This window comes from Tachyglossus aculeatus, chromosome 20 (genome assembly GCF_015852505.1).
Source record: "Tachyglossus aculeatus isolate mTacAcu1 chromosome 20, mTacAcu1.pri, whole genome shotgun sequence".
NCBI classification, from domain to species: domain Eukaryota; kingdom Metazoa; phylum Chordata; class Mammalia; order Monotremata; family Tachyglossidae; genus Tachyglossus; species Tachyglossus aculeatus.
The window spans coordinates 28,949,750-28,962,269 of NC_052085.1; the positions used below are offsets into that span (position 1 = coordinate 28,949,750).

The 12,520-nt window shown below is 47.1% G+C and overlaps 1 non-coding gene across 1 annotated transcript; it reads right to left on the reverse strand.

Moving 5' to 3' along the window:
* Positions 1–6,251: 6,251 nt before the first annotated feature.
* LOC119941691 lies at positions 6,252–6,383 on the reverse strand. Its single transcript, XR_005455276.1, has one exon. It is a non-coding gene; the product is annotated as a small nucleolar RNA SNORA66 (small nucleolar RNA).
* Between the last annotated feature and the right edge of the window lie 6,137 nt (positions 6,384–12,520).

Sequence of the window (12,520 nt, forward strand, 5' to 3'; positions counted from 1 at the left end):
CCAAAGGCTGAAAGGCCAGTGTAAGATCTTGAATCACAGTGTTCAGGGATCTGGATTAGGTGATAATAAAAATTATGGTTCTTGTTAAGTGCTCACTTGGGCCAAGCACTGTTCTAAGTGCTGGGGTAAACAGAAATTGATCAGATTAGACACAGTGACTGTCCCACATGGGGCTCACACACTTAATCCCCATTTTACAGATGAGGGAAAGGAGAAGTTAGGTGATTTGTCCAAGGTCCCACAGCAGACGTGTGGCAGAGTCAGGATTAGCACCCAGGTCCTTCTGAGAGAAGCAGTGTGTCTCAGTGGAAAGATCCCGGGCTTTGGAGTCAGAGGTCATGGGTTCAAATCCTGGCTCCACCACTTGTCAGTTGTATGACTTTGGGCAAGTCACTTCACTTCTCTGGGCCTCAATTCCCTCATCTGTAAAATGGGGATTAAGACTGTGAGCCCCTCGGGGGACAATCTGATCACCTTGTAACCTCCCTAGTGCTTAGAACAGTGCTTGGCACATAGTAAGTGCTTAATAAATGCCATTATTATTCTTATTATTATGACTCCTAGGCCCACGCCACACTGCTTCTTGAGGCTTAGAAGGGTGGAGCGAGAGGTGATATATAATGACGGTATTTGCTAAGTAGTAACTTTGTGCCAAGTTCTGCACTAACCTTCAGTGGATTCACAAAATGATCAGGTCAGCCCCAGTCCCTGTATCCTTATTATTAATAATTATGCCATTATTATTATTATCACACAGGGCTCCCAGCCTAATAATAATAATGATGGTGGTATTTGTTAAGCACTTACTATGTGCAAAGCACCATTCTAAGCGCTGGGGGGGATACAAGGTGATCAGGTTATCCCACGTGGAGCTCACAGTCTTAATCCCCATTTTACAGATGAGGGAACTGAGGCACAGAATAGTGAAATGGATTGCCCAAGGTCACACCATGACAAGTGGCTGAGCAGGGATTCGAACCCATGACTTCTGATTCCCAAGTCCGCACTCTTTCCACTGAGCCACGCCGCAGCCTAAGTGGTAGGGAGATCAGGTGTTTAATCCTCATTTTACAAAGTAGGAAATTGAAGAACAGGGAAATTAAGTGACTTGCCCAAGATCACATGACAAGCATGTGTGGCATGGCCAGGATTAAGACTCAGGACCTCTGACTCCCAAGCCCCTGTTCTTTTTATTAGTCAGTCAATCATATTTATTGAGGACTTACAATACAGAGCACTGTACTACTACTAATAATAATGGCAGCATTTATTAAGCACTTACTATGTGCAAGGCACTGTTCTAAGCGCTGGAGAGGTTACAAGGTGACCAGGATATCCCACCAGGGGCTCACAGTCTTAATCCCCATTTTACAGAAGAGGTAACTGAGGCACACAGAAGTTAAGTGACTTTCATTCAATTGTATTTATTGAGCGCTTACTGTATGCAGAGAGCATTGTACTAAGCACTTGGGAAGTACAAGTTGGCAACATATAGAGACAGTCCCTACCCAACAATGGGCTCACAGTCTAGAAGTGACTTACCCAAAGTCACACAGCTGACAATCGGCTTAGCCGGGATTTGAACCCATGACCTCCGACTCCAAAGCCCATGCTCTTTCCACTGAGCCACGCTGCTTCTCTGCTTCTCTACTAAGTTCTTGGGGGAGTAAAATATAACAATAAACAGACACATTCCCTGCTCACAACAAGTTTGCAGTCTATTAGGTTCTACAGAAAAAGAAGAAACCACAATCCGTGTCTTTAAGGTGCTGACAATCTAAGAGACCTGCTGGCTCTGTCTGCTTTTTTGCCTCTTGGGCCAAATTGTGTGATTAGTAGCAGCAAAGCACTTCCCAAAGATTTGTCTGGCCTGTCTGTTACATTATTGTCTGTTGCTCGTTGCGGGCAGGGAACATGTCCTACCAGCTCTACTGTATTGTATTCTCCCAAGAGCTTAGTACGGTGCTCTGCATACAGTAAACATTCAATAAATATGATTAATTGCCTCTACATATTTGTCATTTATGGGTCCATTTATTCACTTCCTCCAAACTCATGCCATTATCAGATGTACCTATGTTTTTCCTCCTCCTTCAACTTAAAAAAGCAGCATGGCAGAGTGGATAGACTTGGGAGTCAGAAGGTCATGAGTTCTAATCCTGGCTCTGCCACTTGCCTGCTGTGTGACCTGGGACAAATCACTTCTCTGGGCCTCAGTTCCCTCGTCTTTAAAATGGGGGTGAAGACTGTGAGCCCCGTAAGGGACAGGGACTCTGTCCAACCTGACAACCTTGTATCTGCCTCAGTGCTAAGTACAGTGCCTGGCACATAGTAAGTGCTTAACAAATACCATAATAAATAAATATATTCTATTGATTGATTGATTGATTGATTGATAGGCTCTTAATAATGCCAAAAAATGAATGTGGTTTCCTTACAGTCCCAGTCCCCCCTCTTTGCATCAAGCTGGCTCTACCCAGACGTCTTTGTATCATTTCCCCAGCTCAGTCCTGGGTTGGCTTAGGATGTCATGGCCTAGTGGAAAGAGCTCGGGCCCGAGAGTCAGAGATCCTGGGTTCTAGTCCCGGCTCTGCCACGTGTCGGCTGTGTGACCCTGGGCAAGTCACTTAACTTCTCCGTGCCTCAGTTACCTCATCTGTAAAATGGAGATTCAGAGTGTGAGCCCACTTTGGGACTGAGACTGTGTCCAACCTGATTACCTTGTATCTACCCCAGCTCTTAGAACAGTACTTGGCACATAGTAAGTGCTTAACAAGTACCATAATTGTTATTATTATTATTAAGTGCACCCTATTTCATCATCATCAATCGTATTTATTGAGCGCTTACTGTGTGCAGAGCACTGTACTAAGCGCTTGGGAAGTACAAGTCGGCAACGTATAGAGACAGTCCCTACCCAACAGTGGGCTCACAGTCTAAAAGGGGGAGACAGAGAACAAAACCAAACATACTAACAAAATAAAATAAATAGAATAGATATGTATAAGTAAAATAAATAAATAAATAAATAGAGTAATAAATATGTACAAACATATATACATATATACAGGTGCTGTGGGGAAGGGAAGGAGGTAAGATGGGGGGGATGGAGAGGGGGATGAGGGGGAGAGGAAGGAAGGGGCTCAGTCTGGGAGCAATGGTCAACAGCTTCCGTATTTTTACCACGAGAGACTGTGAGCCCACTGTTGGGTAGGGACCATTCCTAAATGTTGCCAACTTGACCTTCCCAAGCGCTTAGTACAGTGCTCTGCACACAGTAAGTGCTCAATAAATACGATTGATGATGATGATGATATACATATATACAGGTGCTGTGGGGAGGGGAAAGAGGTAAGGCTGGGGGGAGGGACCTGTACTTTAAGGCACCTGAAGGCAGGGATCATGCCTACCAGCTCTGTTGAAGACTCCCAAGCACTTAGAATATATTGGTCTGCATAAAATAAACACCATTGATTAATCTCCCGTGTGGCCTCTTAAGCAATGTCCAATTTGCAGAGCCAAACCACTCTCCTCTAGTTAACAAGGCAGGGGAAGGAAAGAGAGAGAGGACAGAAATCTGGTTAGAAACGAGCAGGCTCCTAACCCCCTTCCTGTATAATAATAATTGTGGTGGCATTTTTAAGTGCCCAGTTTGTGCCAAACACTGTACCCAGCCCTGGGTAAATTCAAGATTATCAGGTCAGATTCAGTCCCTGTCCCACACAGAACTCGCAGTATAAGAAGGCTGGGGAAGAGGTATTGAATCCCCATTCTATTATTATCATTATTAATAGTGGTATTTGTTAAGCACTTAACTATGTACCACGCACTGTACCAGGAGCTAGGGTGGACACAAGCAATTCAAGCTGGATACAGTCCCTCTCTCACGTGGAGCTAATACCATGACTTCCGATTACTTTTGTTTTTCCCATTCCAAATGGCAAAGTCTCCCTCTTATAATCACTATTTTTGGGTGCTGGTAGTTCTGGATGCTGCAGTGAGTCTATCCAAATCTTTGTGGAAGTGGTATAATTGTTATATAATCATGATGAGCTCATTAATCAATCCATGGTATCTAGCACTTGCTGTGTGCAGAGCATTATATGAAGCGTTTGGGGGAGTCCAGTACATCGAAGTTGGAAGACGCGGGCTGCCCATCACGTCTAGAGGGGGAGACAGACATTAATATAAATTGCAGAGAGGGGAAATAGTTGAGTGGAAATGTAATTGATGATTCGATGACACTGTCCTGAAAGAAAAAGCTTTTCCCATTCTCACATGGCATATTGTTGGGGAGATGGATTTGGGAGTCATTCATGTTGACGTGTTAGCTGAAGCCGTGTTATTGTTATTATTATTATTATTACTATTATTATTATTATTATGGCATTTAAGCGCTGAGCAGTGTGGCCTAGTGGAGAGAACCTGGGCCCGGAAGTCGGAAGGACCTGTGTTCTAATCCTTGCTCTGCCGCTTGTCTGCTGTGTGACCTTGGGGAAGTCACTTCACTTCCCTCTACCTCAGTTATCCCATCTGTAAAATGGGGATGAAGACTGTGAGCCCCACTTGGGACAGAGACTGTGTTCAAACCCATTTTCTTGTATCTACCCCAATGCTTAGTACAGTGCCTGGTCTATTTTAAGTGCTCAAGAAATACCGCATCACTACTACTAATTATTATTAGTAATAACATTATTATTAACTGTCCCCTCTGTGCTCACAACCACTGCATTTCTGTACACGAAATGCACAGTTTACAGGTATGCATATAAGTGCTGCAGGGGAAATAGGGAATTTCCACAGGTGACAGATGTAGAGGATGAAGAAGGGCGAAGAAGGCACGGGGTGTCGGGGGGAGGGCTTAATCAGGGAAGGCATCTTGGAGGAGTGGCGACCTTAATAAGGCTTTGAAGACCTGGAGAGGGGCGGTCTGGCCTATGTGGAGTGGGGAGGGAGATCCAGGCCAGGGGGAGGCCGAAGGCGACCTCCTCACTGTACCTCGCTCTCGCCTGTCCCGCCATCAACCCCCGGCCCATGTCCTCCCCCGGGCCTGGAATGCCCTCCCTCTGCCCCTCCACCAATCTAGCTCTCTTCCTCCCTTCAAGGCCCTGCTGAGAGCTCACCTCCTCCAGGAGGCCTTCCCAGACTGAGCCCCTTCCTTCCTCTCCCCCTCGTCCCCCTCTCCATCCCCCCCATCTTACCTCCTTCCCTTCCCCACAGCACCTGTATATATGTATATGTGTTTGTACATATTTATTACTCTATTTATTTATTTATTTTACTTGTACATATCTATTCTATTTATTTTATTTTGTTAGTATGTTTGGTTTTGTTCTCTGTCTCCCCCTTTTAGACTGTGAGCCCACTGTTGGGTAGGGGCTGTCTCTATATGTTGCCAATTGGTACTTCCCAAGCGCTTAGTCCAGTGCTCTGCACATAGTAAGCGCTCACTAAATACGATTGATGACGATGATGACCTAGAAGAGAGATGGAGGCTCAGGGAAGGAGCCGGCGCTGTTGGAGCAAAGTGCCGCCAGGTGGCGATAGAGAAGCGCGGAGGCCCAGAATCGTCATCTGGGCGAGAAGCAGCGCCGCCTTGTGGCTGCCTCCCGGAAGGACCTGGCTCCAAATCCAGCGTCGGCCACTCATCCGCGAGGTGACCTTGGGTACGTCACTTCACTTCTCTGAGAATCAGCTAGAGCATCTCGCAAATGGGGATTAAGACTTGTGAGTCCCATTAGAAACGTGGACTATGTCCAAATCCCTATTAGGGCCACCAGGGGGCAGGCTACTGTGCTCAGGCCCGAGGTCCGTTCCTGGATCCAGGGGCATCTGTCAATCAATCAATCAATCAATCAATCAATCGTATTTATTGAGCGCTTACTGTGTGCTAGAGCACTGTACTAAGCGCTTGGGAAGTACAAGTCGGCAACACATAGAGACAGTCCCTACCCAACAGCGGGCTCACAGTCTAGAAGGGGGAGACAGAGAACAAAACCAAATGTACTAACAAAATAAAATAGAATAGATAAATAAATGAATAAATAGAGTAATAAATATGTACAAACATATATACAGGTATATATGCAGTCGACGGGTTAAGTGAAGCGTCGGTGCTCAATAACCACGAGAAGTGATCTTCGCTGACCATTTCCCAGTTCGCCAGTGGCTTCACGGGTATGTACACTCCAGGGCTGTTTTGGCACCTGGGCACTGGTTGACTTTTTATTGTTTTACAATGCTTCGATGGCTCGTGTTTTGGATTAGAAGAGTCAGCCTCAGTAATCCATTTCCAAGGCTGAGATTTCCACCCAATTTGCTATAGCAAACTTGGTTCCCCTTGCATTTGCAACATCGTGCAAAGCTAGTGATCGAGTTTGCCGGTCCAGGGCGGCAGCTACTCGGTGCTTCTCCTCGGCCTCAGGGATCATCTCTCTTATGCTGTGGGCAAAGTCAACTCCCAGATTTTCCCCATTCCTGAGTGGGCTGCATTGCTATCCCAAAGAGAAGGGGGCGGGGGGGAGGGAGAGTGTGTGTGTGTGTGTATATGTGTGTGTGTGTGTATATGTGTGTGTGTGTGTAGTAGGGAGGAAAAAGAGTGATGAGGTGGCTGCCACTCATGGGAGGACAGAGGCCTGGGCTTTGTGCAGGAAGCTAGTTCCGTCTGACTTGCCTGGGACTGAGACGACTCAGGGCCTTTAATTCCGTAGATGAGTCAAAACTCCCTAGGACTACCATTCATTCATTCAATCGTATTTATTGAGCACTTACTGTGTGCAGAGCATTGTACTAAATGCTTAGAAAGTACAATGCAGTCCTGTCTGTCCGCACTGGGTCACTTCCCAGCCTCATTCCCCAGAAAAGGCACCTTTTGGGGCTTAATGTGGAAGCTTGTGGCTTCTAATGTCAGGAGGAGGTGAGGGTGTCTATCGGTATCTGTACCCTATTTCTCTCTGAGAAGCAGAGTTGTGCACACTCCTGTCTGAGATCAAGTCAACAGGGGTGTGGGCCGGGAGGATAGAAGGCAGGTATTATACCAGAAACTGAATTCTATCCAGCATGCATGCAGTTCTGCCCCTTCAATCAGTCAATTGTATTGATGAAGTGCTGCCGGCGGGCAGAGCGCTGTACTAAGCACTTGGTAGAGTACAGTAGGACAGACGCATTCCCTGCCCACAATAAACTCACAGTCTAGAGAGGATTGGAGTTCGTGGAGTAACAGAAAATTGGGGATCTGGGGGTGAGGGGGATATTGGGCAAGTCTTAGTAGGACATTGCAGCAGTCAGCTGCATCTGTTTGTATACATCCTCTCTTGGCATTAAGGTCAGTGTTTTAGGGGATGAGGAGATGAGTGTTTGCTCCAAACTAGGCTGTCTAAAACCCCTTACCTATCTCCTTCCCACTCCTGTACTGCTGATTTCTTCCTCCAGGCCCTGAGACTGATTTGTCTGGTAACCCACACGGTTCTCAGCTTTTTCCAGAGGGCAGGATGGGAGACCCAGGATCTCGGGATCGGTAATCCTGTCATCTCTCCAGATCAGTTCCACGGTTCTAGATGAGGATTCCCGCCGAACCTGGTGGTGAGTTGTGAGTCCTTCTCTTTCTCCCCTCTCATCCCCCAGCAGTGCACAGGATGACCAAGCTTAGACCGGCCAACTATTACTGTCTCTACAGACACTGGTCAGTGTATCTCCCCGACCTGGAGGACTGTCCCACTGAAGTGTAGGTTCATGGAGGTCAATTCACACAATGTTCAACCAGTTTCCAAGGCCTAATGGACAATTCGGGGAAGTCTAAGAAAATTGTGCCGAATTCCCAATCAGGATAGAAAATTGCCAACTTGATAAAAGCTTCACTTGTATAGAGGAAATGTTTGCAGCTCTGCTTTATTTAATACTCCCTTCTTCCTGCTCTGGATTTCTTCAAAATATGTGTTTCTGTGGGACCAGTGGCTTCCTCTTGGGGAGTGAAGGGGGTCGGGGAGAGTTGCAGAGTAGGTGGTAAAGTGGCGACTGTAAGTGTGTCCACTCCATCCCCCTTTCGGAGAGGCAGAACCATGGGGGGTTTAGGATGAGGCAGTCAGCAGTGGGGATGGCTGGGGAATCAGGGAGCAGAGAAGGCGGGCATTGTACAGAAAACAGATTTCTGTCCAGTCTGCAGCCTTGCTGGGTATCTCAGGCCCCAGGAGTAGTGACGGCTGTGAGGCTCTCTGGGGTCCAGCGTTAAGTGTGGGGCAGAGTATAGCAGTCAACCTGTCGGGTTTTTGCCTGTACACCCCTTCTTACTGGAGAAGCCAGTGTTGGGGAGTTTGGGGGGGAACTGCGAGAAAGGAGAAGCTGCACTGTCTGCCAATTCCTTTTTCTCCTTCCTTCTTTCTTCTCCTTTCTTTCTCCTCTGCTTGAAATAGGATGAAGGAAGCCTTCCCATGAGAGGGTTGCCATAGGCTAGAGGAAAAGTAACAGCCCCGAGAGGCTGGAGGCCTGGGGTCACACAGCTGGCAATTGGCGGAGCCGGGATTTGAACTCATGACCTCTGACTCCAAAGCCCGGGCTCTTTCCGCTGAGCCACGCTGTTTCTCTAACTTAACTTCTCTGTGCCTCAGTTCCCTCCTCTGTAAAATGGGGATTCATTCATTCATTCAATCGTATTTATTGAGCACTTACTGTGTGCAGAGCACTGGACTAAGCGCTTGGGTAGTACAAATTGGCAACACATAGAGACGGTCCCTACCCAACAGTGGGCTCACAGTCTAGAAGGGGGAGACAGAGAACAAAACAAAACATATTAACAAAATAAAATAAAGAGAATAAATATGTACAAATAAAATAAATAAATAGAGTAATAAATACATACAAACATATATACATATATACAGGTGCTGTGGGGAGGGGAAGGAGGTAAGGCGGGGGGATGGGGAGGGGGAAGAGGGGGAGAGGGTTACTTCCCAAGTGCTTAGGACAGTGCTCTGCACACAGTAAGCGCTCAATAAACATTGATTGATTGATGGAGAGGAAGGAGGGGGCTCGGTCTGGGAAGGCCTCCTGGAGGAGGTGAGCACTCAGTAGGGCTTTGAAGGGAGCCCTACTGATCACCTTGTAACCTCCCCTGCACTTAGACCAGTGCTTTGCACATAGTAAGCGCTTAATAAATGCCATCATTATTATTATTATTTATTAATACGACTGAATGAATGAATGAATGAATAAGCTCCCCAACAACTGCGATAAGCTGGCAAGTAAAGGATAAAAGGCAAAGTTATATGACCTCAAAGCATTCCAAGAGTGATGAAGATTCATGAGCTAAATTGCAGGAAGAGCAGCGTTGCCTCCCCCTCTCCACTGCTCTGCAAAAGCTTAGCAAAATCCCTCCTCAATCCGGTAGCTTTGGAGTTACATCCACACCCTATGTTGCCTACTTGTTCTTCCCAAGCGCTTAGTACAGTGCTCTGTACACAGTAAGCGCTAAGTCACTTCACTTCTCTGGGCCTCAGTTCCCTCATCTGTCAAATGGGGATGAAGACTGGGAGCCCCCCGTGAGACAACCTGATCACCTCGTACCTCCCAAACGCTTAGTACAGTGCTCTGCGCACAGTAAGCGCTAGGTCACTTCACTTCTCTGGGCCTCAGTTCCCTCATCTGGAAAATGGGGATGAAGACTGGGAGCCCCCCGTGGGACAACCTGATCACCTTGTAACCTCCTCAGCGCTTAGAACAGTGCTTTGCACATAGTAAGCGCTTAACAAATACCATTATTATTATTATTCTACTTAAAAAGACCCTAATTCCACAAGTGTGATTAGAACTCACAACTTTGTTACGCTCCTCTCTGATCGCCCATCCTCCTGTCTTTCCCCGCTTCAGTCTGCCACCCTGATTATCTTTGTACAGAAACGCTCTGGGCATGTCACTCCCTTCCTCAGAAATCTCCAGTGGTTGCCTGTCAACCTACGAATCGAGCGAAAACTCCTCACTCTCGGCTTCATGGCTCTCCATCACCTCCCTTCTCTTCTTCTACAGCCCAGCCCACACCCTTCACTCCTCTGCCGCTAACCTCCTCACTGTGCCTCATTCTCACCTGTCCCGCTGTCGACCCCCGGCCCACGTCCTTCCCCTGGCCTGGAATGCCCTCCCTTCACACATCCGCCAAACTAGCCCTCTTCCTCCCTTCAAAGCCCTACTGAGAGCTCACCTCCTCCAGGAGGCCTTCCCAGACTAAGCCCCCTTTTTCCTCCCCCCTTCTCCATCCACCTCGCCCTACCTCCTTCCCCCCCCGCCCCCCCCAGCATTTGTATATATTTGTACAGATTTATTACTCTATTTATTTTACTTGGACATATTTACTACTGTATTTATTTTATTAATGATGTGCATATAGCTATAATTCTATTTATTCTGAAGGTTTTGACACCTGTCTACATGTTTTGTTTTGTTGTCTGTCTCCCCCCTCTAGACTGTGAGCCCGTTTTTGGGTAGGGGCCGTCTCCATATGTTGCCGACTTATACTTCCCAAGCACTTAGTACAGTGCTCTGCACACAGCAAGCGCTCTATAAATACGATTGAATGAATGAATGAAGGTAAAACCCTTAGCCCTAGTCCATAGAAGACCCCTTACAATTTTGTCGTTTTATTTTACTTTACTGTTTCTAAGGTAATGAGGCTAATTAAGAACAGCTGGAGTCAATTAACACTAAGCTTATGATAGGAAAGTTCTTTCTTTTTTTCTTCCCTTCCTTCTTCTTAGCTGTGAGATCACTGGGGTGCCATGGGTGACTAAGGGGAGAGGCTCATTGGCTGCTCAAGGCGCCACCATGATCTCAAGTCTTGCTGTCACTCAGAGAGGGGACAGGTCGCATTTTTCAGTTTGCAGGGGGAGGTTTGGGAGGAGCTGTGTAGTCAGGCTTGGTACTAGAAATTGACTTGTGCGGTTATGCTGGACCTTCAGTCTCTGAAGAATGAGGCCCTTCTGGAGTAACGGAGCTGGGGATTTGAGGAACAGGACACTCAGCATCAGTAGGGCATTCATTCATTCATTCAGTCATATTTATTGAGCGCTTACTGTTTGCAAAGCACTGTACTAAGCGCTTGGGAGAGTACAATCTAATAACAGACACATTCCCTCCCCAAAATGAACTCAAAGTCTAGAGGGGAAGGCAGACATGAATATAAATAATTCAATTCATTCAAAATAAATAAGGGCAGAGTGATAAGCTGAGGTGGTCTGTCTATACACCTCACCTCTGCTAATGATAGATTCAGTGTTTGGCGGGGGAGAGGGAACCTGGTGTCTGCAAAAGAAACGTATGTTGTCTGCGATCTCCTAACCCTCCTTCTCCAGCTATGAGACAACAGAGTCTGCTGGAGGAGGAAGGGTTTGGCCCCCGAGACAGACTGCAGAGGGCAAGGTGAGGGAACCTGGACCCTCAGGCTCACTGATCCACATGTGTCTCTTAAGGTCAGGCTCCACAACTGCACATGGGTTTCAGACAGGACCAGTGGAGAAGCTCCAGTGACATTTTCTTTCCCTTAGACCCAAACTCTACTGCCTCCTCCCCAGAGGAGGGCTCTGCAGTGAGTCCTGTGTTTTGGAGGGGGCGGGGGGTGGGTATGGGGGAGAAAGGAAGCATGAGTCTGTCCTGTCGGCTCAGACATAGAAACAGTGTTTGCCCCCCAACCCCCCTTCAAAAAAACTAGATTGTCTGCAATCTTCCACATCTCCTTCTCCAGCTCTGAGAAAGACTAGAGGCAGTCCTATCAGGAGTGATGAAACAGTAAAACACAACGTGCATGCACACAATAAAAAGAAATCAGCTTTTCCTCTTCTCTCACTCCCTTCTGTGCTGAGTACAGTGCCTGGCCCTTAGAGAAGCAGTGTGGCTTATTGTAAAGAGCACAGGCTCAGGAGTCACAGGATGTGGGTTCCAATCCCTGCTCTGCCACTCGTCTGCTGTGTGACCTTAGGCGAGCCATTTCCCTTCTCCGTGCCTCAGTTACCTCATCTGTAAAATGGAGATTAAGACTGTGAGCCCCATGTGGGACAACCTGATTACCTTGTAATACCCCAGTGCTTAGAACAATGCTTGGCACATAGTAAGCAATCAACAAATACCAGAATTATTAATTATTATTATAGTAAGCACTTAACCAACACCATTATTAGTATTATTATTAATAAATAGAGGAAATGAAGGCTTAGTTGGGGAAGACCTCTTGGAGATGTGATTTTAGGAAGGCTCTGAAGTTGGGGAGAGTGATAGTCTGTCTGCTTTTAAGGTCCAGGCTGCCCTGACTGTCCCTGGGGTCCAGTGTCAATGGCCCTGACATGGGGGCCGTGAGGAGGGAACTCAGGACAGGAAGGTGGGGTGGGGGTCAGGCCAGAGATGAGACCCCCCCTAGACAGCCGTTTGGAATGTGTGTTTCCCTGGACAAACCCTTTCATGCTACAGATCCAATCTTACCCTATGCCCTGCCCCCTTTCCTATCCTACCCTATCTTTCTCATAGCCACCCCCTCCTCCAATGA